Below are 25,003 nucleotides of genomic sequence, written 5' to 3' on the forward strand. Positions count from 1 at the left end.
TTATTTCCTTGTAAACAATGCCAGTTGCCTGGCAGCCTTGTTAAACATCTAGCATAGGTAGCGTCTAGTGTAATGTAGAGTCAAAACCCTGGAACAAGCATATGGCTAACCCAGTAAAACCTGAGCCAGCTGAGTCAGGGTACCTGATTTGCTGCATGCTTGTTCAGGGTCCATGGCTAAAAGTATTGGAGACACAGTAGGATCAGGAGGACAGCCAGGCAACTGGTATTGTTTAAAAGGAAATAAATATGGCAGCCTCCATGTCACTCAATTCGGGTTCACTTTAAGTATTGGCTAATATGGATGCAAACAGAGCTTTTCAAAGGCTGAAGAAAACCAGAGCACCTGGGGAGGACAGAGATCCAGGAAACCCAGTTTGAATTTTTCTGCTAAGTGGCAAAATGTGAAGCAAGGATTGTAGCAAGGTGGAACATTGTTAATACAGTTATTACCTATCCATGCTGGGGTAAGACCTATTCTTCCCTCTTAGCTTCCACTCAGCAATCTGAGGTCTAACAACTGCTTGCTGCCTACAACTTTTTCCTCAAGTAGACACAATGGGCTATATTCACAAAACTTCTCATAAATGACTTATCACCTATTTGATAAAAATAACCTTTCAGCACATTTACAAGCAAATTAATTACTCAATGTAAGTTGAGACCTTAATTATATTATATGTTTGCTCTTTGGGAGCTTAATGGACAACTGCAACAAGAGGGATATGGAGGCTGCCATATTTATGTCCTTTTAAACAATACCTGTTGCCTGGCTGTCTTGCAAATCCTCTGCCTCTAATACATTTAGCCATAGCCCCGGAACAAGCATGCAGCAGATCAGGCGTTTCTAAAATTATGGTCAGATCGGACAAGATAAGCTGCATGCTTGTTTCTGGTGCGATTCAGATACTGCTGCAGCCAACTAGACCAGCAGGGCTGCCGGGCAGCTTGTATTGTTTAAAAGGAAATAAATATGGCAGCCTCCATATCATTCTTGTTACAGTTGTCCTTTAAAAAAGTAGATAAGGGAAAAACAGAGGAAAATAGGTGAAAAAAAACCTTTGTAAATCATGCCCATTGTTACCAATGAAATGTAGAGATGCTGAGAAATGTAGCCTAGTATCTATTCTTCTCACTTTGGGTGTCGCATGATCACGTTTGATTGACCCAATCACCAACTGAAGAAAAGGAAGTAAGCTGTAGCGATGAGCATTTTTGTCCCAAGCCCATCATTATGCTTCTGTACACAGCTTATATTCACTTATCATCCAGATTGCTCTTAGAGGTTGCCTCGCTCAGTTTCTGGATTTAGCTGGGCATTTTCTGATCCTGTAAACACTGTGCATCATGGAGCAAATTTAGACAAAATTCCAAATGGTATATTTGCCCTTTCTTCTGTGCCAAGTATGAGTGTCATCCAGCCATTTGCATTATCTGCCACTCAAGGTATTCTATTTGTGTAATTTTAAGGGACCCTGAGCAGAGCTGTAAAATGAAAATCGGCACCTACCTGGGGCTTCCTCCAGCCTCCCCGTAGCCTGCGAGGTCCCACTAGCGGCCCCACTAGGCGACTTCAGCCGAAGTCGTGCTCATCTACACATGCACTGCCAGTTCATGCACCCGGCTTGACCACAAGCACATCGCCATAAGCCTTGTGCACATGCACAGTTTAGTCTTGAGAACTGTGCATGTGTAGTAGGCTTACGGTGTCATGCATGTGACGGGGTGCAGACGGGCCGCACATGTAAAGTTGCACATGACTTTGGCCAAAGTTGTCAGCCTAACGGGGCCGCCAGCGGGACCAGAAGCGACCACAAAAGACACCGTGGGACCTTGCAGGCTACAAGGGGATGGAGGAATCCCCAGGTAGGTGCAGATTTTCATTTTTACATCTCTGCTCAGGGTTCCTTTAACTTGCATCTGTCAGGTTAACCTCTTTTCTCCCTGCACTGCTTGTCACATGACTGCAGAGTGCCAGTAACTGTTTGTCCAGCAGCATTAACATGAAGCCCTCCCCCTTAAATTCCTCCAACCCACAGGTGAGCAGTGTGATGCTACTACAACAAAAGAGATTACAAACCTTGTAATACAAATATGACAAATGCTTAAATCAAGGAGGGGATTATGTGTAGAAATAATCTCAAAATAATCTAAAATAAGGTGCATGAATTAAATTGGCTGTTACTTTTTGGATGCCCCCTGTATTTCTTCACAAGCACAGACCAGTCTATAGCTATGCTAGAGCAGGTCTGCGCAAACTACGGCCCACGGGCGCTGTGAGGGCGGCCCGCCGATAGGGAGGCACATTCCCCTTCCTCTCCCCTTCTCCCTCCCACCATTCTTTAAAATATATGTGCAGAGCACATACAAGATGTAACGTTATCCAATCGCTTGTTCCAGCAGTGATCTCCATGGCAACAGTGGCGGCGTCTCCTGCCATCATTACGTACCCATGCATCATATGATGCCACAGTCACCATGGAGATCGCAGCTGGAACGAGTGATTGGGTGAGTTACACCCAATCATACTTGGACACACAAGTCTGGAGGGAGGGAGGGAGGGAGGGAGCGGGCCACTTTCAAAAGGAAGGCAGCCTGATTGCAAAAAACTTTGCCCACCTCTGTGCTAGAGGGAACTCAGCTGAGGCAATCATTCGAGGTGGTCAAGGACGAGAACCCAGAGTATGTATAGGTGTCCTCTGAGGTCGCTTAAAAGACCCAGCAAGCCAAGTGCATTTTTCCCCTGCTCATCCCGCCATATAAAAGTCACTCCACCATGCACTGCACTGTAATCCCTCCTCCACTCTCTATAGCAACAGTATACATTGCTCTGGTGTACTCGAGCAATGCATCTGTATGCACTAGTCCCTTGTGTGTTCCCTCAGTGTTACCTGCAGGTTTAAGCTGAATCCTGACAGATGAGACAAGTAGGCACCATAAAAAAGTCTGACATTTTTGATAGCGGGCATTGCTTCTCCAGAGCGGCTGACCTCCAAATTACCTACACTGCTAGCATTACACAATCTAATCAGATTGTCCTCACAATAGGTGCTCTTTCAAATGACTGCCTTGAATATCTGATGCACTATTCTACTATAATCCCAGATCCTGAAACCTGGTTTGTAACGATCTGTGTAGAGTCACGCTTTTCATAACACAAACAGAGCAAACAATAAGCCCAGTATAACTTTCCCTTTGTACCGCGAATCCTTCCATAAGGGAAAGAAAAATCTTTCAGCATCAATCGTTACACAGCCTTCCAATAGAGAGGTAGATGAAACTGGCACTGACAGTGCATTCAACTCCAGAGCCTCATTTGATAACATGTAGGGCAAAAATGTAATTTGCTCTGTGGAGATTGCATTACTGGTTAACCACATAATGGAGGTTTAGGTTGAAGAGTGTCACTCCTGATTTGAATCGTAGCGAGGAAGTCTTAATGGATAAATAAAATGTCCATGTGACATATTAGATCACGTAGGTGCAGCCTGACAAATGCTGGTGCATGCGAACAATGGCGCCACACTAAACTCTGCTGACCGCTACGAGGGAAATGAAGCGTTTAAAAAGCCTGCGTAAACTTGAGGGGGTCTCGCCTTCACAGAAAATTAAACAAATCTAGCCTAATCAGAAACAGCCAGCTATTTAAAAGAGAAATCTCAAGGCACACATTTAAAGGGTTATTCCACTCTGATACAAAAATCTATATACCATGTCATCACTACAAACAGCAATTTCTGTAACTGAAAGCCATTACCTATATTATTATAATAGGCATTTGTCCACAGGAATCATACTGGGAACTATGGTAACAGTATATAATCCTGGTTTGTCTCATTGGTTGTGGACAAATCTGTAAATGAAAACTTTCTGCATCTCTTTGCACACCACCTGCTTTGCTGGGTTTACTGCAATCACAGATTCATTCCACAGAGTAGAGGGTACCTACACACCCGAAGGGATGCTGGGTGCGTGTACTCTGAAAGGACAACTGTATCAAGAGTGATAAAGAGGCTGCCATATTTATTTCCTTTTAAACAATACCAGTTGCCTGGCAGCCGTGCTGATGTATTTGGCTGCAGTATTGTCTGAATCACACACCAGAAACAAGCATGCAGCTAAAACAATAATGTCAGAAACACCTGGTCTGCTGCATACTTGTTCAAGGTCTGTGGCTAAAAGTATTAGACGCAGAGAATCAGCAGAATAGCCAGGGAATGTGTATTGTTTAAAAGGAAATACTGGTACATATAGCAGCCTCCATATCCCTCTCGCTTCAGTTGTCCTTTACTGTAAGCAATCACTCCCATCTCACTACCAGCTGAGGCAGCCATACAAGACAGCTTTCACAATGAAACTAGAAGAGATACTATGGTGACCCAACAAAACATCACAGGCGTCAGAGCGCAATACAGAGTGTGAAAACACAACAACATTTAGAGGAAGGTAGTCTTGATAGCTTGCTAAGAGATAACCCACGGACACAGTGAAAAAATTGCCTAAGGCAAAAAACAGCCTTGCTTTATCTTTTGTTAAACTGTAAAATTAACTGACTGTATGATTGGCAATGGGGTTCAATTTCCTCCATTTTTAAATACATTTGAATTCATATAAAGAATAAAAAAAGAAGAGTTGTATTTTCCATACACCATACATCCATAAAAGGCATCATTCTGAAATGAACAAAAATAGCTCAATAATGATTTCAGTGTGCAGATTCATTAATAAGAGCTTATTTGACAAGGCATACAGTATGTGAGGAATGGAGATAGTTAAAATAAAAAAAATCAACACTTTTAAAAATCTAACCAAATACACATTTTGTTCCATTAAGTTGAATTTTCTTCACCAACCGGTATTCAGTATTGCAGTCTCCTGCACATAAGGGCTTGAGACCAAAGCAAGCTAGATTCAGCACAGGCTATCTACTGTATATTCCTGCGTATAAGACTACTTTTTAACCCTTGAAAATCTTCTGAAAAGTTGGGGGTCGTCTTATACGCTGGGTATCATTGATGCCGGGTGATACCCCCTATCCGGTTACCATCTCTCAGATCTTGCTGCTGAGGACTGTAGTGAAGCGGCGCAGGCGCATATGTTTGAGATCTGAGAGGCAGAGAGGGAGGTATATAGGATACAATGGTGGGCCAGAGGGGTGAAAGAGGCCTGTTTTATGGGCACAGCGCAATCTATTCTTCCATACCGCTCTGATAAACAGGTAGGCAAGGAGAGCTGACCAATCCACTTAGGGAGAGGGAGAGCTGACCAATCCAACCAGTCAATTGACAATATACTGTTATATACTGGGTACCACATACAGTACAGCACCAGTATACGATTATTATTTTTTTTATTTGGTGTACGTTGGAAGAGGGGTAGTCTTATACGGTGAGTATATCACAAACTCTATATTTTAACTGAAAAAGTTGGGGGGGGGTCGTCTTATACACCCATTCGTCCTTTACGCCGGAATATACGGTACTGAGCGAGAGAGTATAAAAGGTTAGGGCTGGTTAGTATAAAGCTCCGGACACACAAAAGATGAAACTCAGCTAAGCGGCCAATAACAACTGCATCTGCCGAGAATCCAGCATGTGTACAGCAGCTCCCAACCCCTCGGCCAGTGATCTGCATGTGTACAGGAGCCAGGTCTTTGGTGACATTGATGCTCCACCAACCCTAAGCGCATTCTTGTATCCCTCACTCCATAGTAAGGGATGTGTCACTCGCCTCTAGGCTAGTGACACATCCGTACAGCACTCAACATCACTGAGAGATCAGCGTGCTGGATCATATCTAAGCACAGGCCAAGTGCATTGCTCTTCTCCTTATGCCTCCCGCTCAAAGCCACTCTGTTATGCGCTGTGTGTTATTCCTCCTCCCCCTCCACAGCAGTGTCACATAGCAGCCCCCAATTGTCACCTGAGGGATTAAGTCTCAATCTCTGCCAATGACAATAATTATGAGCACGTACCTGCGGAAAAGCAGTTGGTGTTAGAGTTAAAGAGGAACTCCAGCCAACATGTAACACATGTACTTCTACTGTATGTCTAAAATAAATTACAATATGTGTTGCACCTTTTCTCAACTGTACTTTACTGTAGAATAAAAATGAAAAAAAAAAAACAGCAGCATAGCCACACTTCATGTACTGGAATGACAAATGGAGTTCACAATACATGGGGTAAAATCACTGTAGTGAAATAATGGTGCCGTTAGTAGGCTATTAGACGCTAACCCAGTCACCAATAGGGTCCAGCAGAGGATGTATAGTCAGAGTTCTTCTTTTAGCACTGGCACAATGTTAGACTTAGTACTGGATACCACTGATAGTACGAAATTAAAGGACACCTAAAGTGAGAGGGATATGGTGGCTGCCATATTCATATCCTTTTAAACAGTTGTCCCTTAAAGGGAACCAGAGAGGTTGGGGGGAAGCTTTAATACATACCTGGGGCTTCCTCCAGCCCCATAGGCACGGATCGCTCCCACGCCGCCGTCCTCTGCTGCCTGGATCCGCCGGTACCGGGTCCCGTCATTGCCGCTAGTCGGCCAGTCGGCCGGCGGACGCGGCCGATTCGCCGCATCACACGGAGCTCCTTCTATACAAGTACGCATGAGGCTGCCTGCTGTGCAGCCGCATGCGTACATGTATGGAGGGAGCCCCTGTGATGCGGACAATTGGCCGCGTCCGCCGGAAGTGACGGGCCCGGTAACGGCGGTTCCAGGAAGCGGAGGATGGCGGCGTGGGAGCGATCCAGGCTTATGGGGCTGGAAGAAGCCCCAGGTATGTATAAAGGCTTGTTCTTTTTTTTTCAGCCCGTTCCTCTCTGGTTCCCTTTAAGTTAAATGTTATGCCAAAGGAAAGGAAGTTTGCAGGGGTTAGTAAAAAAATGGCCTGAGTACACTGGGGGGTTACAGCGAGGGTAGGGCATGCAGTAAAAGGAGAGTGCAGTGGCGTAGGGATCAGCGGCTGCTATGGCTGTCGCCCGTAGCCAAGGAGGCTCAGTGGCAATGACCAGCAACACTAAGGGAGTCTCTGCAGAGGGCCCCTTAAAGTACAAAGCAGAGAATAGTAGAGAAAATGAGGACTATAGTATACTGTGGGCCCATCTGGCTACCAATAATGGAGAGTTGCCTAATTGTGGGGGGCACCACCGGCTACCTAAAACTGGTGTGGGTGGGGGAAGGGGCTCAAAGGTGCCCCAACCAAAATGTTGCTATGGGGTCTGATGGTTTATAGCTACACCCCTGGAAGAGTAGGTAAAAGATATTGACTGATATTTCACCATGATAACATGTACACAAATTGCTTTCTGTTGGAAAACCATTGCTGAAGTTACAGGTATTCATTTGGCATAGGTCTCTTGTCTCCTTACAATGGAAGTTACTGGGTCCACAGCCAGCCAGCTCACTGGAAAGATCACACAGTATTTACATTATGTATGGCATATCCAACTACCTGCTAAAATGCGTACATAGCTTTCATCTGTTTATATTGTAGGTTTTACATCCGCAGAAGATGTCCAAACATGCAATATATAATATATGGTTTGCTGAAATCATACACGCATTAACATCCACCTTATAACTTTTTCATCACATGTCGCCATCATACACATCCGCTGCACCTTAAATGCATCTGCCTGGACGTCGCCAAAGGACTTAAACTTAAGCAAACGTTTAACATTTCCACCGAGTCTTTTATAACATCAGTTCAAAACAGTTGTGATTTATCAGCCATGATACGGGCGCGCTGTGCAGAGGTCTGCCAGGATCTGGTTCAGGACTGGTCAGAATTTACTCAGCCATGGTCATTTATAATCAGGTTCAGGAAGGAATGCAGGGTACACGTAATAAGCAGTAAGTGTTTGTGCTTCCTTTCTATGGCGTTGTGGGCTATATTACATCAGATATAATGCACTGATTGCTTTAAGCTAACAGGATGCTTACTCTGCAGCAACACAAGCTGGATCAGATAACAAATCAAAAGTCTTGTACTAAATTTTCACAGAATTCTGTATGCTGTGCCAAGTTATAGCGGTGTGTCCTTTTAGGAAGCACTCTACACAGTTGTGGGAGGCAACTAAAGTGTACCCATTTAAAAAAAAAATCAATTCAATTGGATTTCTCTCTGAAGAACACCCAAAAAAAAAATAATTCAATTTTTCGGTTTCAATCAAACTGGGGTAAAATCAAACAAAAAATTCTAACTTGTGTGGCCACCTTCAGTGTTGAGGGACTGAATAGGAGAAGGTTAGCTTTGGTTGCTAGGGTAAAAAAAAAAAAAAAAAAAAAAAAAAAAGGTTAAGGTTAGGTATTAGGAGCGAATTAATGGGGGAAATAAGATGGTGATAAAGGGGTTAAGGTGAAACGTTAGGGTTAGGTATCAGGATGGGCTTAAGGTTATAATGGAGGATAAGAGTCAGAAAGGGGCTAAGGGAAGAGGTTAGGATAAAGGCCCATACACACGTCGGATTTGCGCGGACGGGTCGTTTGAACGTTCCGTCGTTCGCACGTTTCCGCATGAAATCCGGCGTGTGTACAGACTATCGTTCGGGAGATAAGACTGGTTACCAGCGATCCGCCCGTACTGCAGAACCATCATACTGCAGAACCATGAAGATGCTACACAAATAAAGTTTAATAATCAGTTTGTGCATGCGCTGCCCCATATTGAGTGTCTGGGCACTTCAGCACAGCGAGTACACAACATGTTTAGATCATTGTTCAGCGTATGATCAGGTTACAGTTCTCCCAGAAGAAAGCTGGGAAAGATGTACATTTTCAGGCAATCCCCCGTTTTCCCAGTAGCAGCTACTGTCGATCTCAAATGCTCCAGAGGAGCAGAGATGTCAACGAGCAGATGTCTTCCAACTTGTGTGTCATCTGCCACATTCATAACCGGAATAAACGCCTCCAAAAATAATTCTGCTTCTGATTCACATCAGCCCTTTCATCTGTAATATGGCCACGTGTTCAGCAGTTATCAGCTCCCACTTTAGACTTTTAGATCTATATAAAAAGCAAACACGCCTAACTTTGTACGACCTTGGGCAACTATCTTAACCATGTTCTGCTGCAGCACCAAATTAGATGGATATCTTTGATGCAGACTTATGGTCGTCAAATAACTGTAGTGGCTGGGTTCAATCAATCAGAGATGTTAACATCCAAGGCCAGCTTTAGTTGTGGCCAGAAAGAATAGATTACCATAATACCTCTAGTTTGCATTGCCAACTGTGCTCCAAGAGAAGAGCGTTCCATCTTGCTACCTGGTGACATCCAGAGCTCTGCTACAGTATAATCCTATTATAGTAAACTCCAAGGGACCAGGAAAAGTGGTTTACTATATCAGATATTGACCTGGAATGCCCTGGTACATTCTCTGCAAAGGACCAACTCTGTCCTCCCAGTGGGGGTACAGTACAAGCACTTGCACATTTTGTGGACTACAAGGTAAGTATAAATTAAAACTGCATTGCCAGGCTGGACAAATCGCTAGTACAGTATCCAGGGCTCCTAAAAACTGCAGCCACCACTGAATAGAGGCAGCCACTCGCTTCCTGTGAGTGGGTCCAATACCTTGGTGGGGGGCCATGCAGCATGTGTCCTGCAAACAACTTTTTGCCCACACTTGAGACAATCATGAAGCCTCGCCTTAAAATGCAGCCAATCATAATAAGCCACTCCTCTGTAATGTGTGTGGCTCTGATATCTCCGCTGGCTGGACTTGGCACTCTCCTCTCCATTCTCCTTAGTTTTGCAGTAGGTAGGCCCGCTTTGATCTGCACTACAAGTGAAAGTAGCCAATACTGCGCTCCACACGCTACCAGGAGCATCATCGCTAATAAGGGAAAAGATACCCAGGAGTGCGTACAATTGCAAAGTGTAGGTGGTAACACTGCATCATTTTTGGTTAATGTTCACATTATTCCTCATTTTCCCAGGCTGCTTATTTGTACAGTACTGTATATCCAGCACCGGTGCCATTTTTCTTGTCTTACAAATGTTATTAGACATCAACTCGCAACCAGCCTGAAGAGAGCAGCCAACCATGGGTGTCATACTAACATATGACGCATGCAAAGTCCACTGTTTACTATAATGCAACAAGGTTCACAGACAGGAAACTGTCATGGCCATCACCCTGACATTCCACTGTGGGAGGACTTTCACCCCAATATCAGCCATACAGACGTACACAATGATCTATGTGAGAAAAGGTAAAGATTTCTTGCGAAGAGGTATCGGCAACTGATTGGGATAGTTGAATCCTGGGTAAAAGTTACTCTTTAATTCCTCATCTTAACCATCTTTACCTAAAAAGATGACTGGCCCGGTGGGACTTGATGGACCAGACTGTGATAGCTTCCATTGCAGACCTAGCGCTTGGTTTAAAGTAGTGCTAGCTCAGCATTGCTAAGTTTCAGCTGGCCCAGTGATAGCTGCATTTGCTGTCTGAATGACCGTACTGATGTATACAACTAGTCATGTGCTACTGTTCCTTATAAACCTTTTATGGCATACAGGTCTGATAATCCCTGTATAGGGCAACCTGCCCCATTATACATTGCTCCTCCTGCACCAACTTGCTAAGGACTTCCAAACAGCAGCAACACACCAATGAAAAGATCTTTTATTTCTAAGGCTGGATAACAGATGACAGCCCCTGCCAAGATCTCGCCTGTCAATATTTATTCTGCGCAACAGCAATTGCATAATGTCAGTTCGCCGCAATGCCCCTTCCTGATTCATTGGCCACTGCACCTTCATACAATGGAGATTATCGAGAGGTTTGGACTTCTCTTTCCTCCTCTTTCATCTCTACTAACTGCCTGACCTACACCTATGGCAGCCTTCACATATCTCCACATAAGTAAACACACAGAGTATAAATCAATAGAATGCTGCGGTGAGCCTGTGATTTATGGATTTCCCCATTGTTTGGCCAACACTGCTTTCTGCAGATGACAGGCATACAATCCGGTTTCAACGTTTGCTAAACCCAAGGGATAAATGGACAGTATCCTGCAAAAATGCAGGTAAAAGTTATTTAATCAGTTTAAAGCAGTACGCAAGTCGGGTAAAGAAAAGAGGAACTGTATGCTGCAAAACCACAGGAAGAACAAAGCTTAAAGTCATCCTGTATTAAATCACTGTACGCCTCAATGGTTAAGGCTACTTGATCAATGGTCAAATGCTACTTGAAATGGAACTGCAGTCATGCCCCTACTACACAAGACAGAGGTCAGGAGACAGGCACATGCAGTCACATCTGCATCCAAATTCTGGGGTCCACCTGCTAAACCAGTGAAAGAAGGTTCAGCTGTTAAGAAGGTATTCTTATTAAGATTATAGCAATCCCCCACCGGAACATGTTTAAGCCGAGCTCCAAGCATAAATGCTACAAACACTTTGGAGGCACTCAATAGCAGAGCTCATTTGTCTCTTGTAAAATTTCCTTGATTATCCGCACAACTTGAGTATCTGGTATGATGTGGTTCCCTTGCCATTTTCTACTGCACAGACCTCCATTGCTGATGGCAGTAATAGTTTTATCTGTGCCCCACTTCCTGTAGTCTGAACAGCATGATAATGCCATCCCAGCAGAAGCTCATTAAGGGCCCTTTTCCACCAGCGCGTTTGCGCTGGCTGAATCGCAAAACCGCAAACCGCTAGCGATTTTACAATCGCTACGGTTTGCTTTTTAACATAGGAATCGCGGTAGGTCATTTCCACTACCGCGATTCGCTTTTGTCGGGAACGCGAACGCGCGGCGGAGCGATAATTGCCGCGATTTTGCTATGCAGTGCATAGCATAGCAAAATCGCGGCCGCAAACGTCGGGGGAATCGCCGGTTTTGCGATTCAGCAATCGCTAGCGTTCAGCATGAACGCTAGCGATTGCAGGTGGAAAAGGGCCCTAAGGCCCCCTGCACACTGCAAATCCAATTTGTGATTCCAATTTGCGTTTACGATTCCGATTTTCCCTGGATGCTAACAAAATAAGAAGAAAAAAGGCAGAAAACCGCAGCACGCAGTACCGAATAAAAATCAGAATAAAATTGCATCCAAATCGCATGTAGTGTGCAAGAGCCCTGAACCTGCTGTGATGCTTAAGGCAACGTTACCAAACCCTCTTATCAGGTGTTTTAATTGCCCATAAAACATGTAAAATTTAGAGATAGATGGTATAGTTGGATCTGTGCCTAAGACAGGAACTCCCGAATAGAGCACTGTTGCTGGACATGTGCTGAGGGGACCAGAGCGCAGCCGCAAAAAGTAGAGGGTCCCGGTGAGAAGTGGGTGGAGGAGAATTGGAGAAGCCTTTGAATCATCCACAGGCTTCCCTTTACTGAGGTAAGTAACCTCACACCCTTCCCTCTGTAACCTCACGGCCCATCTTACAAGGGTCACAAAACAAGTGTGGCCACCACTATCGTCATACCCATAACAAGTGTAGCCAAAAACACCTGATCTCGAGGGAGGCACCCTGTATTGGAGAGGAAGGGAAGGTTAGTAGCAGGAAGGCCCCCACAGCTCTGGATCCCCGTGTGATCACAGGGGCTGCTCTCCTATAGGTTCGCCCCTGCCCACAAGGGTCTCTTACATCCTCTACAGCTGTTACCCATTTACATCAATTGGGAGCAACAGAGACATAGCAACATCTGTATATGGCTACTGAACCAGCCACCAATGCAGGGACAATGACTGCAGAAGGAATATATACCAACATTTTATGTACGCTAGCTATACAACAGTGTAGTTTTAAAATGTAAAACTTTAAAAATTTGTTAGGGCTTACATTTATTGAAACCTAAAATGTGTTAGGGTTAGTGCAAATGAGTGGATTTCTACAGTTAAACTTTGGATGCTTTGCAGTTTTCCGAACACAGTATATTCTAAAACAAAATCAACATGCCCAACAAACTCCACTTACAAACTCTGTGCACACAGATCAGTATTACTGTGACTTTGCATGGTATTAAGCTGCTTGTTTTATACTACTTTAGTTATTTCTTGAGTCTATGACAAGAGATGAATCAACGAATCTTGTTCAGGCACAAGCCTGGCGTCACATCGACTTGCACACAGGATCAAACAGAATTCAATTACTTTCTTCTAGTTGCCACAGAAGTCACTCTTAAATCCCTCCAGCTCCCCCCATGTTCAGCCTTCCTGCTTGAACACAAGCCAGACGGACTCTTCACACCTCTCCACAGTAAACCTGTCCTAAATGATTACCTTGCCACAGTTCAGAGAGACCTTTGCAATGCACTCACTCTAACCTAGCTGCCACCGTTACAAGAGCAGGCTGGCCTGAAGAATTCATTTCCTGACAGACTCCTTAAGGGGCGGAAAGAAAAAACTCTGCAGCTGATGGGACTGGAAGACATTTAAAATCTGCTGTAAACTTTCTCCAGACGTGGCCCATCCCCTTCTTCTAAAACGACTGCAGAGCCGGCCTACTCCAAACATGGCTACAAGGTATCCTAATGGAGTTTGCAGGCCTAAGCCATCAGTTTTTCCAACACCTCTCAGGACAGAGTGCCAAATGTTTCCATTCTCACTAGAAGTTTGAGGCCCGTAAAAGAACTAAGGCTCATTTTATTTCATAAAGCCCCGTGGGAAAGATGAAGAAAGAGTGATAATGGTGTACTACGATTAACAAGCGTGTCCTCGCTTTTTTGCGCTTGTTCTCAACTCATTGGTATACGATAGGAGATGGAAAATGTTTTAGGGTTTCTAATTATTAGTCCTAATTGACGGTTAATGATGAACAAACAGTTTGGTCAATAAAGCAACAATGACTGAGTAGCAGCCCAACATAACAGTCACCACTAAAGGTCTCAAGTTCAAACTGCAAAACAGTTGCCTCCCTTATGCAAGTTGGTTCATTGAACAGAACAATTTCTGTAACACCTCTGGAATTTACAAGATATTTCAGGCACTGTTGAATGCATACGTCAAGAAAGGCCCCCAGAAAAGCGGATAGCAGAATAGCGGTAAATTTCCAGATATTCTACTATTAAAGTGTATAAAACCAGGGCTGTGGAGTCGGTACAAAAATCCACCGATTCCGAAGTTTAGGATTCCACCGACTCCTCGACTCCGACTTCTCTAATTTGCATATTACAATCTTGTTGATGGAACATATGTAACATGAAATTCGTCTCTTAACTGCCAACGCTTAGGAATTTTAAAAGACAACTGAAGTGAGAGGGATATGGAGGCTGCCATATTTATTCCCTTTAGACTTAAACTAGTCCTTGGTAAGAGTACTTGTAAATGGTACAGACCGGAACATCTATTAGGCCTTGGGCAATGTAACTGTGGGTGATGTGCATGTACTCTGCAGGGGAATGAGGAGATTCTTTCTCTATTACACATTCTTCATGCACTATCTGAACATCTATCAGGCCCTAGGCAATGTAACTGTGGGTACATGTAAGAGTGATGTGCAGATGATCTGCAGGGGAATGAGGCGATTCTTCCTCTTGCACATTCTTCATGTACAATCTGAACCAGGTTCATGGGTGATAGACAACACCTCTGTGTTTAATGTGCACAACATTCTCAGTGGATTCCCTGCAGCTCTGTGGAGAGTGCATATGTAGAGTATAGTACTACTGTGAAACAAAGTAAACCTGAGACAGATAAAATTAAAGTATTGTACATACCTGGGGCTTCCCCCAGCCCCCTTCAGGCTAATCAGTCCCTCGCTGTCCTCCTCCGTCACCTGGATCCTCTGCTAGGAATCCAGGTACTGGAGCCAGTCTGGCGTAGTGCGCATGCACACACTCCGCCGCCGGGAGCGTACTACACCTGCGCAGCACTAGGTGCAGAACGCTCCTGGCTGTGGGAGCAGCACGCAGCCAGAATGCGCTGACATAGCAGAAGATTCAGGTAGTAGAAGAGCACAGGGAGGGACTGATTAGCATGAAGGGGGCTGGAGGAAGCCCCAGGTATGTATATAAAAAAATGTTTTCAGTCTCAGGTACCCTTTAATTCGTAGTCGCCAAACCAAATTGTAACAACATATCAAAATTTTGCTTTCTCTGTCCTGTCCTGATCCTTCTCACAACTCCTCTGCAAAACCGCTTGACGGCTTGCGCATGCACAGTAGCGTGGACCCAAACAGCTTTTTCTGTTGAAGCACAAGTGGGTCAGCAGTACTGCACAGTACAGCCACTCTGAGGGACAGTAACATGACTATATACTCTGTAAACATGCTACTTTGTCATGTTAATTCACAATAATAACAAGAAAGTAAGAGATTTTCAGATCCCTTCCAAGCTGCATAAAGTCAGGAACAGATTAGAACTGCATCACTGTTCAGGGAGTAATCTGGAGTGGATGGTATATTTATATAATTTTATTGGCACTCTTCCTTTAGACTGGTGACAACACGCATTAAACGGCAGTGTACACTGTCCTTATTACACTTTCGCTGGTGTTTTACTGCAGTGTGTAAAAGCCTTGTTTCCATGTTTAGCTGAATATGCTATAGGACATTCAGTAAAATCACAGTCCAAGCTGGAGTAAATCTCTCCCTAGATGAATTATCTTTCCTTTCCGTTTTATAGTGGCTGAAATTAAGCTTCAAAGGCAGCCGCCAAGCCGGGCTTGAGCAGTAAACGCCATTCACTGACATCACTTCACACTTTCAGGGTGCAAAGTTCAAATTGATAATGCTGCCTCTTTTCACTAGCTGGAGTTTTTGGCTGTGGCCCTACCGTCTGGCTGTTCATGAATACATACACAGAGTATTAAAAGACTCAGGGTGACCCCTTGTCTGCGTTAGATGCTGCCAAAGAACTAGAAGGTGAAGATTTTGTTCTTTTATTCTCCAAGCCAATATTGTAATCCTGATTTAGTTTGCATTGTTAAAACTGTATGTAAAGCCTAACAACAGGCAAAATTGTTTTCCTATATGTGGTCAGCTTCTAGAAAGAAAGTTTTTTTTTCTAGTGCATGACCTTCTTGCTTATCTGATGTCAAATAAAGTGCATGGTCCCTTTAAAAAAAAATAAAAACCAGCAAGATAATGCTGAAGCAACATGATCATGAAGTTGTCCCATCTAGAACACCTGCTATTAATTTCTTCAGTGGGGACGCTTCAGGTGAAACAGAAACAAAATCCCAATTTAGACAAACAAAAAGTAACATTGGTGAGCTCTGCTTACTAAGCTATCTGAGGTTATATTTAGATTTGTGTCTAGGGCTGGACATCAAAGGAAATGTATTACGAAATTCAAGTTTTGTTCTGTTTTGACTTTTTTAAATAAAAGAGAATGTAGAAGAAATTGCTTCAAGATCTTACTTTAAAGGATACCAGAGCTGACACAAATTTTAAAAATGAGGAAAGTACGTATGCATAGTCCTCATGCCCACTGCTCCCCCTGTTGTCCTACGCCCCTCTTCACGCTCACCTAAAAGTCCCCCTAGCCTTTTCCGGGTCGGGTGGTAGTGTGCAGGCGCTGGCCCGAAGACATGTGCAGAGCGCCGCCGGCCGCTGGTGTGATCGAGGACGCGCACAGCCGGGTCAGCACCTGTGCACTACTGCTGAATAGCTGGATGGATAGCACATTGACGACTCCGCTGTTAGCCTAGACCAGGCATGGGCAAGCTCGACCCTCCAGCTGTTACAGAACTAAAAAGTCCCACAATGCATTTGCCCTTATGAGCCATGAATGTGGCTGTCAGACTCCTGCAATGCATTGTGGGACTTGTAGTTCCTTAACAGCTGGAGGGCCAAGTTTGCCCGTGCCTGGCCTAGACCTTTATCTTCATGGCTGCACTCCCCTTTCTGTACAAGTGAGCGCAGACGCCAGTAGTGTTCACTTGTGCAGTAGCACAGAGCTGCTCATGCATGGAGGAAAAAGCTGTGCACAAGTGGATCCGTGCTATTGTGAAGGCATGGGTCATACTTTGTATCTGTGCAGTGCAGCCACACTGACAGATGGGAGCGCGACCAGTATAATCAACATTATTGTGGAATACTTTTGGATGGTCCCAGCGAAGAAGATCGGGAAAGTATCAAGAGGCTTCCCTCAGATGAGGCGGGGGATTGGGGGGGAGGAGGCTCTCATATTTATTTCACGTACACTTTCAAGAGCTGATGCCAATTGACACCTGTACACACAGCAGGCAGTTACTCGAAACAGTCACAAATGATTATTCTAGGTGCCAAATTTCTCTCATATTAATGATTCTTTGCGTCTCATGACTCCTCCCCTTTTCTAAAGACAAGGTTCTACAATTTCATTCAGCATGAACCTCCACATTCTATTGTCTTTGATCCATCTGCTAATATGAGGAGGTGTGCTCTATTCACAGGGAATTAGACAGACAGCTAACCACATAGAATAATTAGGGAAGATTAAAACTCATGCAGCTAGTAACTTATAAGGGGCAAAACATGTTAATAAGGTATAAACATTACAAATGTTATTCCTATTCAAATGCCCAATGCAATGAAGCTCCTTGCCAAAACTCAGACAAGGAGTGTGGGGAGAGATATATCACTCTGCACTTTTTTATAGGCACTAAATGAGTTAAAACATTTTGAAAGGTATAATTAAATGCTGCGGCTAACAATTCCCTACCGGCTAATAACCTTTAAGCTGTATTTAGCGATTTTCAATACTTCACAGCCTGTTGGGCTTAAATGAATTAATAAATCCTCTCAGAATTCTGCTCAAATTAAGACCGTCTGCCATTTATAAATAGAACAAGCCTCGGATGCCATACTGCAGTCGCAGCAGGCTGTATGCAATGCAAATGTTCAAGGTAACACTAAACACATGTTACATACTGCCAGGGGCTTTGAAGAGAGCAGCTTTCACCAATTCAAAAACTTTATTGAAACTGACAAACATCTGTGTGGCGACTCCACCAAAACGTAAACAAATACATTTATCAAGTGCTGTGATGCAATGTAGCGACATGCATGTAACCAACATAACGAAGGCGTTACTTTTGAGGAAGAAGAGACATTGAGAGATGGTGCTGAGAAAAGAGACTCCTATTCCTTGGCCAGCAAGTTTGCGGTTTTTAGTCAATGTCTGTTTACACTACGTAGAAAAACCTAGGTTTTCCCATGGAATCAACAGCGGTAAATGCCTACAGTGGCACTCAAAGCCACGATTAATAGCCAAATTACAGCTGTGTAAATTCAGGAGGAAAATATTACGCTGCGTCTACAGCTTCTATCCAACAGATCAAAAAGATCTTTGTAGGTGTTGAATTGTGAGGTTGACACCAAAAAAACCATGAAATTTACTGTTTAGCCTCTAAGGCCTCATTCACATCATCAGACGCAGATTTCCGTGTGATCAGACCACAACGCGTACGATCGCACGCCATCTGCGTTTGCATGCATTGTGTGGCTGATCCCATTCACTGTAGTTAGCCGCACATATTGGCAAAGAAACTGGTACGGAACGCACGCAGCGTGAACATCAGACAGTGCAGTCTATGCACTTCTCACGTTCATGCATGTCTGCCTCCTGCACGCGTTGGCAAAATTCGGACAGCAATGCATGTAAATGTGAACGAGGCCTAAGGCCAAAAAGTTGAGCTGAAATATACTAATGTACCATAAAATGGCTTGTGGGCTAAAAGGTGGTGCCAGTTTGGTTTGCCTACTTTTTTATACTGCACAGTGAAATTTAGACAATTGAAGGAACACAACAACAACAACTAAGACTGGTCATAAACAAAAGATTGCCACTCGATGTAGCAAAACAATTCCTCTCTGAAAAGGAATTCATCACAACCACACACTGCACATCGATTTTCCATGTTCAATGTAGTGCAATGCTACAGGCCGTCGACCTATCGCTGCTCCTGCCCTGCACCCAATCAACCTCTTTTTTTTATACTGTATAATAACATTGTGGCAAATCTATTGAAGGTAAAGCTTTGACTGTAATTATACTATAAAAAAAAATAAAAATAAACCAGTAAAGCATGTTGGAGTCTCTAGAATTATAAAGGTGGATTGTATGCTCAAATACTTAGGCATCTTTTCCACAGGCTGCTGAAGGTGGTGAATTTGCCGCCTGTCAGCTGTTCCCGTTTGCGGTCGGGCGCTTGGCAGCAGTCAGCACAGGCAATGGGCAGGCACCCCCTCCCCCACAGAGTTGCATCTGAGCATGGCGGCTACCGTCCTTAGATGCAACATGAGACCGTTTTCTACCACTTAGTAACACTGCTGTGTGTCAAACATGACAAGCGTGGCGCTACCAAATGCTGCCATTTGGCTGCATGCGATTGCAGCCGAATGGTGCTTATGACTGGCAGCCAGAGGGCTGAACTCCCCCGTCAAACATTTCAGCTGCCCACGGAAAAGATTCCTTAAATGCTTGACCAGCATTCAGACTCTCCTCCAATGAATATATTCTACCAAAAAAGTATGTAATTTCTTTCAGGCAAGCAGAACTGACACACAAGGGACCTCTCCAGATTTTCCAAGCTGTCCACCTTCACTTTAACACCTCTACTACAAGCCTCGTGCCACTCTATGTTCCCATAAACTGGTCTGTGCTTTTCCTAAAGGCAAAAAAAATACCCAACAAAGAAATTATGAAAACTACTGGCCCAATCCCAGTTCTCGTAAGTAGAGTACAATATGAGAGACTAAGGAATTACAGAGAGATTAAAATCACATTCGGAAGTGTGGAAAAACGTAATAACTATGGAAAAACACATCTAAAGTCCAAGGTTTAATGTCTCTCAGAAAAGTTACAACAGGACATCATATTATTGTTAATAAGAAAAAAAATGAATTTGTTTTAATACATTAAAGACTCTCCGGCTTGAATGGAAAGTACCATCAAAATGGCGCCCAACATCTTTGCAGAGAATCTTCACTTGCAACAAAGCTCATATTTTCCCAGCTTCAGGGAAGCTTCTGGTCTAAGGCAAGTGGTACATTTTGGGTGTTCATGCTTGGACCATGATCAACAAGACAAACCCAGTGATATTTATGGATTTAGGCCTATCAAACTGTCAGACAGTCTTACTGACCAATATGTGGGCACCAGACAACCCTCCTTGGTTGATATATAGACAAATACATCAAAATCTGCTGTACAATTTTATAACTTAACAAATAGAACCAATGGCCTTTCCGTACATTGGTGGGTAAAGAATTAGACAACACTGTAGGCAAATGCATAAATTAATTATCATGGAGAAATGCTAGGTGTCTCTGGACTAATCATGAGGAAGCAAGGCTCTTGATGACCAGTTAACTTTACAACATATAGGATGTGTGGCATAAACCTTATTAAGATGGACTATGTAGATGTTGCGGATGTCTCTTTCTTTTTGTTGAAACACTATTAATCCGAAAAGATACCATTAACACATTTGCCAATTTCTTCTAATGACACAGCTTATCATCAGAAGTCTATTTAATAGTCTGTACCTTGAAAAACTCAGTTAAGCCGACAGGAACATCAAGTGTGCTCAATACGGATTGCTAAAATCCACCATAGTACTACTTTAAAGCGGATCCAAGATGAAAAACTAACTATTAAGTCTCATCTACACGCGTAGATGAGGCGGCGATCCGGCGGCTCGATTAGCCGCCGTATCGCCTCTTCCGCGTCCCAGCTCGCCTGCGCGTACGCCGGATTTCGATACCTGCTCATCCCCACCGCTTATCTTCCGCTCAATTCCCTGCCATTGTCCCCTCGCGGGAAACGAGCAGGGAATCGGTGGTAGCAAGATCCGATCGGTCGGATCTTATCAATCGAGCCGCATCAGCGTCTCGATTGATAAGCCACATCGCCGCCTCATCTACGTGTGTAGATGAGGCTTAACAAGTAACTTGTCTATATATCTTATCTAAAGTTTAGATATTTTACACAGCATATCTAGCTGCAAATAGCTTCAAAAAGTTTATTATTATTTATTCCTGTGATACAATGAGGGCAGCCATGTTCTGTTTGTCACATTGTCACAGGCTGAGGGCTGGAGATGCAATCAGCTTGCCTGTGTGTAAATTCAGTCTCCTCCCCTCTGCCTCTGAAATTAATGGCTAGTAACTTCCTCCTGCTCAGACTGAGCTCCCATAAGCCCTTGCTACAGCGCCAAGGCACAAAAGGAGCTGTGGACGAGGCTTATTTAGTTTATAGGGAAATAGAATATCAAAACAAAAAAAAAGTATTTGGCTTGAGGAATGCCCTATAAACTATATGAAAGGAACACAATTTATGCAATGAGTAAAAGTTTATCTCGGATCCACTTTAATAAAGAAATCTATACCAACCCGGGTTAAAGTAATACTAAAGCGACCATGAAAACGTTACTCACGTATGGTGAGGAAAGGCTCTGGATCACATACAGCCTTCTTGGTCCTCTCTGTGCCCTCAGTCCACTGCAGTCCCCTGTGAAAGGCATCGGAAGTATTCACATCCCTGATTACTTCTGAAGACGAGCAGGTCCAGAGTGCAAGCTTGTGCATGTGCAGTACGGATCAGCCATTCACAGGGATGACAGCGGTGGACTAAGACCACGGAGAGAGAGGACTGTGAAGGCTCTATAGGATACAAAGTTTTTCAGTTTTGTTTTAAAAGAAACCCAAGGTGTAGATAAACTGATAAGAAACAACTGTATCCCTCCTCCTACTGCTAAAAATGGCTTTTTTTTTAAGAACCACAGTTTTATTTTCTGTTTATAATCTAAAAAAGTGGTTAATGATGTATTGTCTCAACTGAATGATAGTCTTTCACACAGTCTTGTCAGTGTCCCAGAGCTAAAATATGTGAACTATTTACTTTTTTTTTTTATCTATCGTCTGCACTCAGAAGCTGTTCTCTGGCAGGCATGAATTTTATGGCTGTAATTTCTTATCAGTGGGGATTACACTATAGTCCGCCTGGAGAAAACCTGTCACTTGCATACCTGAACGTTAAACTCTTTCCAGCAGAAAAGAAGAAAAGGAACACAGCCTAGTTATTTGTATCCTTAGCACTGTACATAAACATGTATATCTTATGTCACATGTCATCTCAGGTACATTCAGCACTCTAGTAAACAAGATTCATTCAATATGATCATTTTCTGCTGCTTTAGCTGCCTTTACACGTTAACATTGTGAAGAGCAGCAGTTATTTTTTTTTTTTTACCAGACAGACATTCTCAACCAGTAGGCCCCATTTCTACGGTTTAGAAAACCTGCTTTTGGACATGTCAGAACTTACCTTTCTTGGCAAGAAGCACATTTCCTCTTATGCTGCATCACTCATTTTTCAGCATCTGTAAAATTATGCATTTTCCAGATACGCAAAGTTTTACCAGATGCACGAAATTCACAGATGACTCATCTTTCAAGACCAGCTCGTAGACATCAGGCCTTGGAGGAAGACGTGGATTCAGTTTTACCTCCCCTCTAAGCCAGCACTGGGCCTGATCTCAAATACACATCACGGATTGTTTTCAATTATATTTCAAATTCCTCTAACAATAACTACGAGGCGTCTGGCACCAACACATCCGACACTTTGAAGTACTTCACCAAACATTTAAATGAAAATAAAAAAAGTTAGAAAAGTTTAAAAAAAAAACAACATTTTTTTTGTCAGAAGCATGGAGTATAGAACTCCCCCCTAATTCTTGTGATGAATAATGCTAGTCGCTTTCAGAGGAAACCACCCGACAAGGACTGTTGGAAAGGTCAAATGGTGTTACAAATGTGCTCATGTCAGTAGGTCAGGAGTTGGAAAAGCCAGGGAGCAATTTTTGTTTTCAGTTTTTATTTTTATATTTTTTTTTTAAACAAGATTTTAAGAATGTGTTTTTTCTTTTTTCCCTCTGAAAGAAAAAAACCTCAAGAATAAATTTGAATCTTGAATGAATAAATAAATCAAAACGCATATAGGTTTACAACTGGTGATAAAAGGAATGACTCAAATGGTCTGCTACAGAGCCTAGCTATCCCCTAGATATTTGCTCAATTACAAATACTATATCAGGAATTTTTGAAATGTTCATCAAGCTCTGCTGTTTTTTCTTTAAGTAATAACAGCAGACTGGTTGTCCTGCTGATCCCCTTACACCTGCAGTCAATGACTTAAAGGGACACTGTAGGGGGGTCAGGGGAAAATGAGTTGAAGTTACCCAGGTCTTCTAATGGTCCCCCACAGACATACTGTGCCCGCGCAGCCACTCCCCAATGCTCCAGCCCTGCCTCCGGTTCACTTCTGGAATTTCAGACTTTAAAGTCTGAAAACCACTGGACCTGTGTTTCCGTGTCCTCACTCCCGCTGATGGCACCAGGAGCGTACTGCGCAGGCCCATTATGGTCTCTGCCTGGGTCATGCGCTCCTGGTGACATCAGGGGAAGCGAGGACACAGCAATGCAGGCGCAGTGGTTTTCAGACTTTAAAGTCTGAAATTCCAGAAGTGAACCGGAGGCGGGGCCGGAGCATTGGGGAGTGGCTGCGCGGGCACAGGATGTCTGTGGGGGACCATTAGAAGCCCTGGGTAACTTCAACTCATTTTTCCCCGACCCCCCTACAGTATCCCTTTAAGCTTGGTACAACCATCCAATTTTGATTGGCCAATTTTACCACCTTCCTGTAGTATGAGGGCCAGGAGATTGTGTAGGTAAATGCTTTACTACATAGGAGTAAGAAAATAGGGCAATCGTTGGCCAATCAAAAATGGATTAGTGAATCACGCTTTAAAGGGAGCATGACAAATCATGATCATGTGACCTGGACTCAGACATACTTTAAAGTTTGTTTCAAGTGTGTGAAAAACTGCTGAAGCCAAATTTCTGGGAAGACAATCAGGGAGCTGACATTTAAAAGAAAAAAAGTTCCACCTCCACATACCTCTCACAACTGGTTTCATTTAAAGCTCCACTTTAGGCTGACTGATCACCATTTCAATTACTATGGGAAGAAAATCCCACCATTTATGTATTTTGGTGTTGGAACTGTCGTTGCTTTAATTTTCTCATCACATCTACTGGACGTGAAGGAGTACTAGGGGTAGGTGGACCTTTCTGACCTGTGACATTGCACCCCACTAATTCCTTTAGCTCCAGGGGAGGACTTGACCCTTGTGTGAAGGGAAAAAAAATCATAGACCCAGAAGCAGTCCTGGATGAGTAACAGCAATGTAAATATAAACAACATGAATAATATATCAAACAGAACTGGTAATTACCACAATCAGGCAGCTGACTAATTTTGGTTCAATTCTTTTGAGCCCAGTGTCCAGCCACTATTTAATATCACAGACGGACCAATACCAAACCATTTTTTATACTTGGAGGGATAAATTCTGCTGTTTGTGTCCCTGTTGGGGGGAGGGTCCCTTTGCAAATGACCAAGGGAGGAAATGAGTAGAAAGAAATACACTATGTTATAGCAGGAGCAATCTTACAGCTGACGACACGCCCAGGTGGAAGATCTTCTCTCACTGCCTTAACTTAAGGTGGCCACACACCATACAATTAAAAGATACAATTTTACACCAATTCAATAATTACAATGAGTTGTCCTGAAAAAACAAAAGTTTTTTTTTTCATTCGTTTGAGTAATCTGATCGAATTTTCTGTTTTTATTCGATAAAAGAAGATTGGGAGTGTTTGAATTTTCTGATCAATTTTCAGCAAAATTGTATGGTGTGTGGTAGATTGTCAAGTACTTGATGTACAGACCCAAGTATTTTTTTCTGAGTTTGAAATCATTTTTTTCATAATGGGGGAAAAATGTAACATATATGTGTGGTACATTGGTCAGATTTTTGACATGTTACAATCAGTCAGAAAAACTGATTGCAATTCTTGAATTGAAAAGATATTTTAAAAATGGTATGGTGTGTGGCCACCTTTAGGGATACTCCAGTTCCAAACATGACAGAAAGAGGTGAAATCTCAATCACATCAGATTCAAACAGTAACTTGCAAGAATTCAATAGGCTATGTAAAGTGAAAAGGTCTCTCCTTGAAGCATGAGGGTGTCCGCAAGTACTTTC

At 43.3% G+C, this 25,003-nt stretch overlaps 1 protein-coding gene across 1 annotated transcript in view; it reads right to left on the bottom strand.

The window, feature by feature from the left end:
• The window catches only part of LRIG1 (leucine rich repeats and immunoglobulin like domains 1), a 151,691-nt gene that overhangs the window by 99,952 nt on the left and 26,736 nt on the right, over positions 1-25,003 (bottom strand). The gene's annotated exons all lie outside the window — the stretch shown is intronic.

The sequence above is a fragment of the Hyperolius riggenbachi genome, chromosome 9 (genome assembly GCF_040937935.1).
Source record: "Hyperolius riggenbachi isolate aHypRig1 chromosome 9, aHypRig1.pri, whole genome shotgun sequence".
NCBI classification, from domain to species: domain Eukaryota; kingdom Metazoa; phylum Chordata; class Amphibia; order Anura; family Hyperoliidae; genus Hyperolius; species Hyperolius riggenbachi.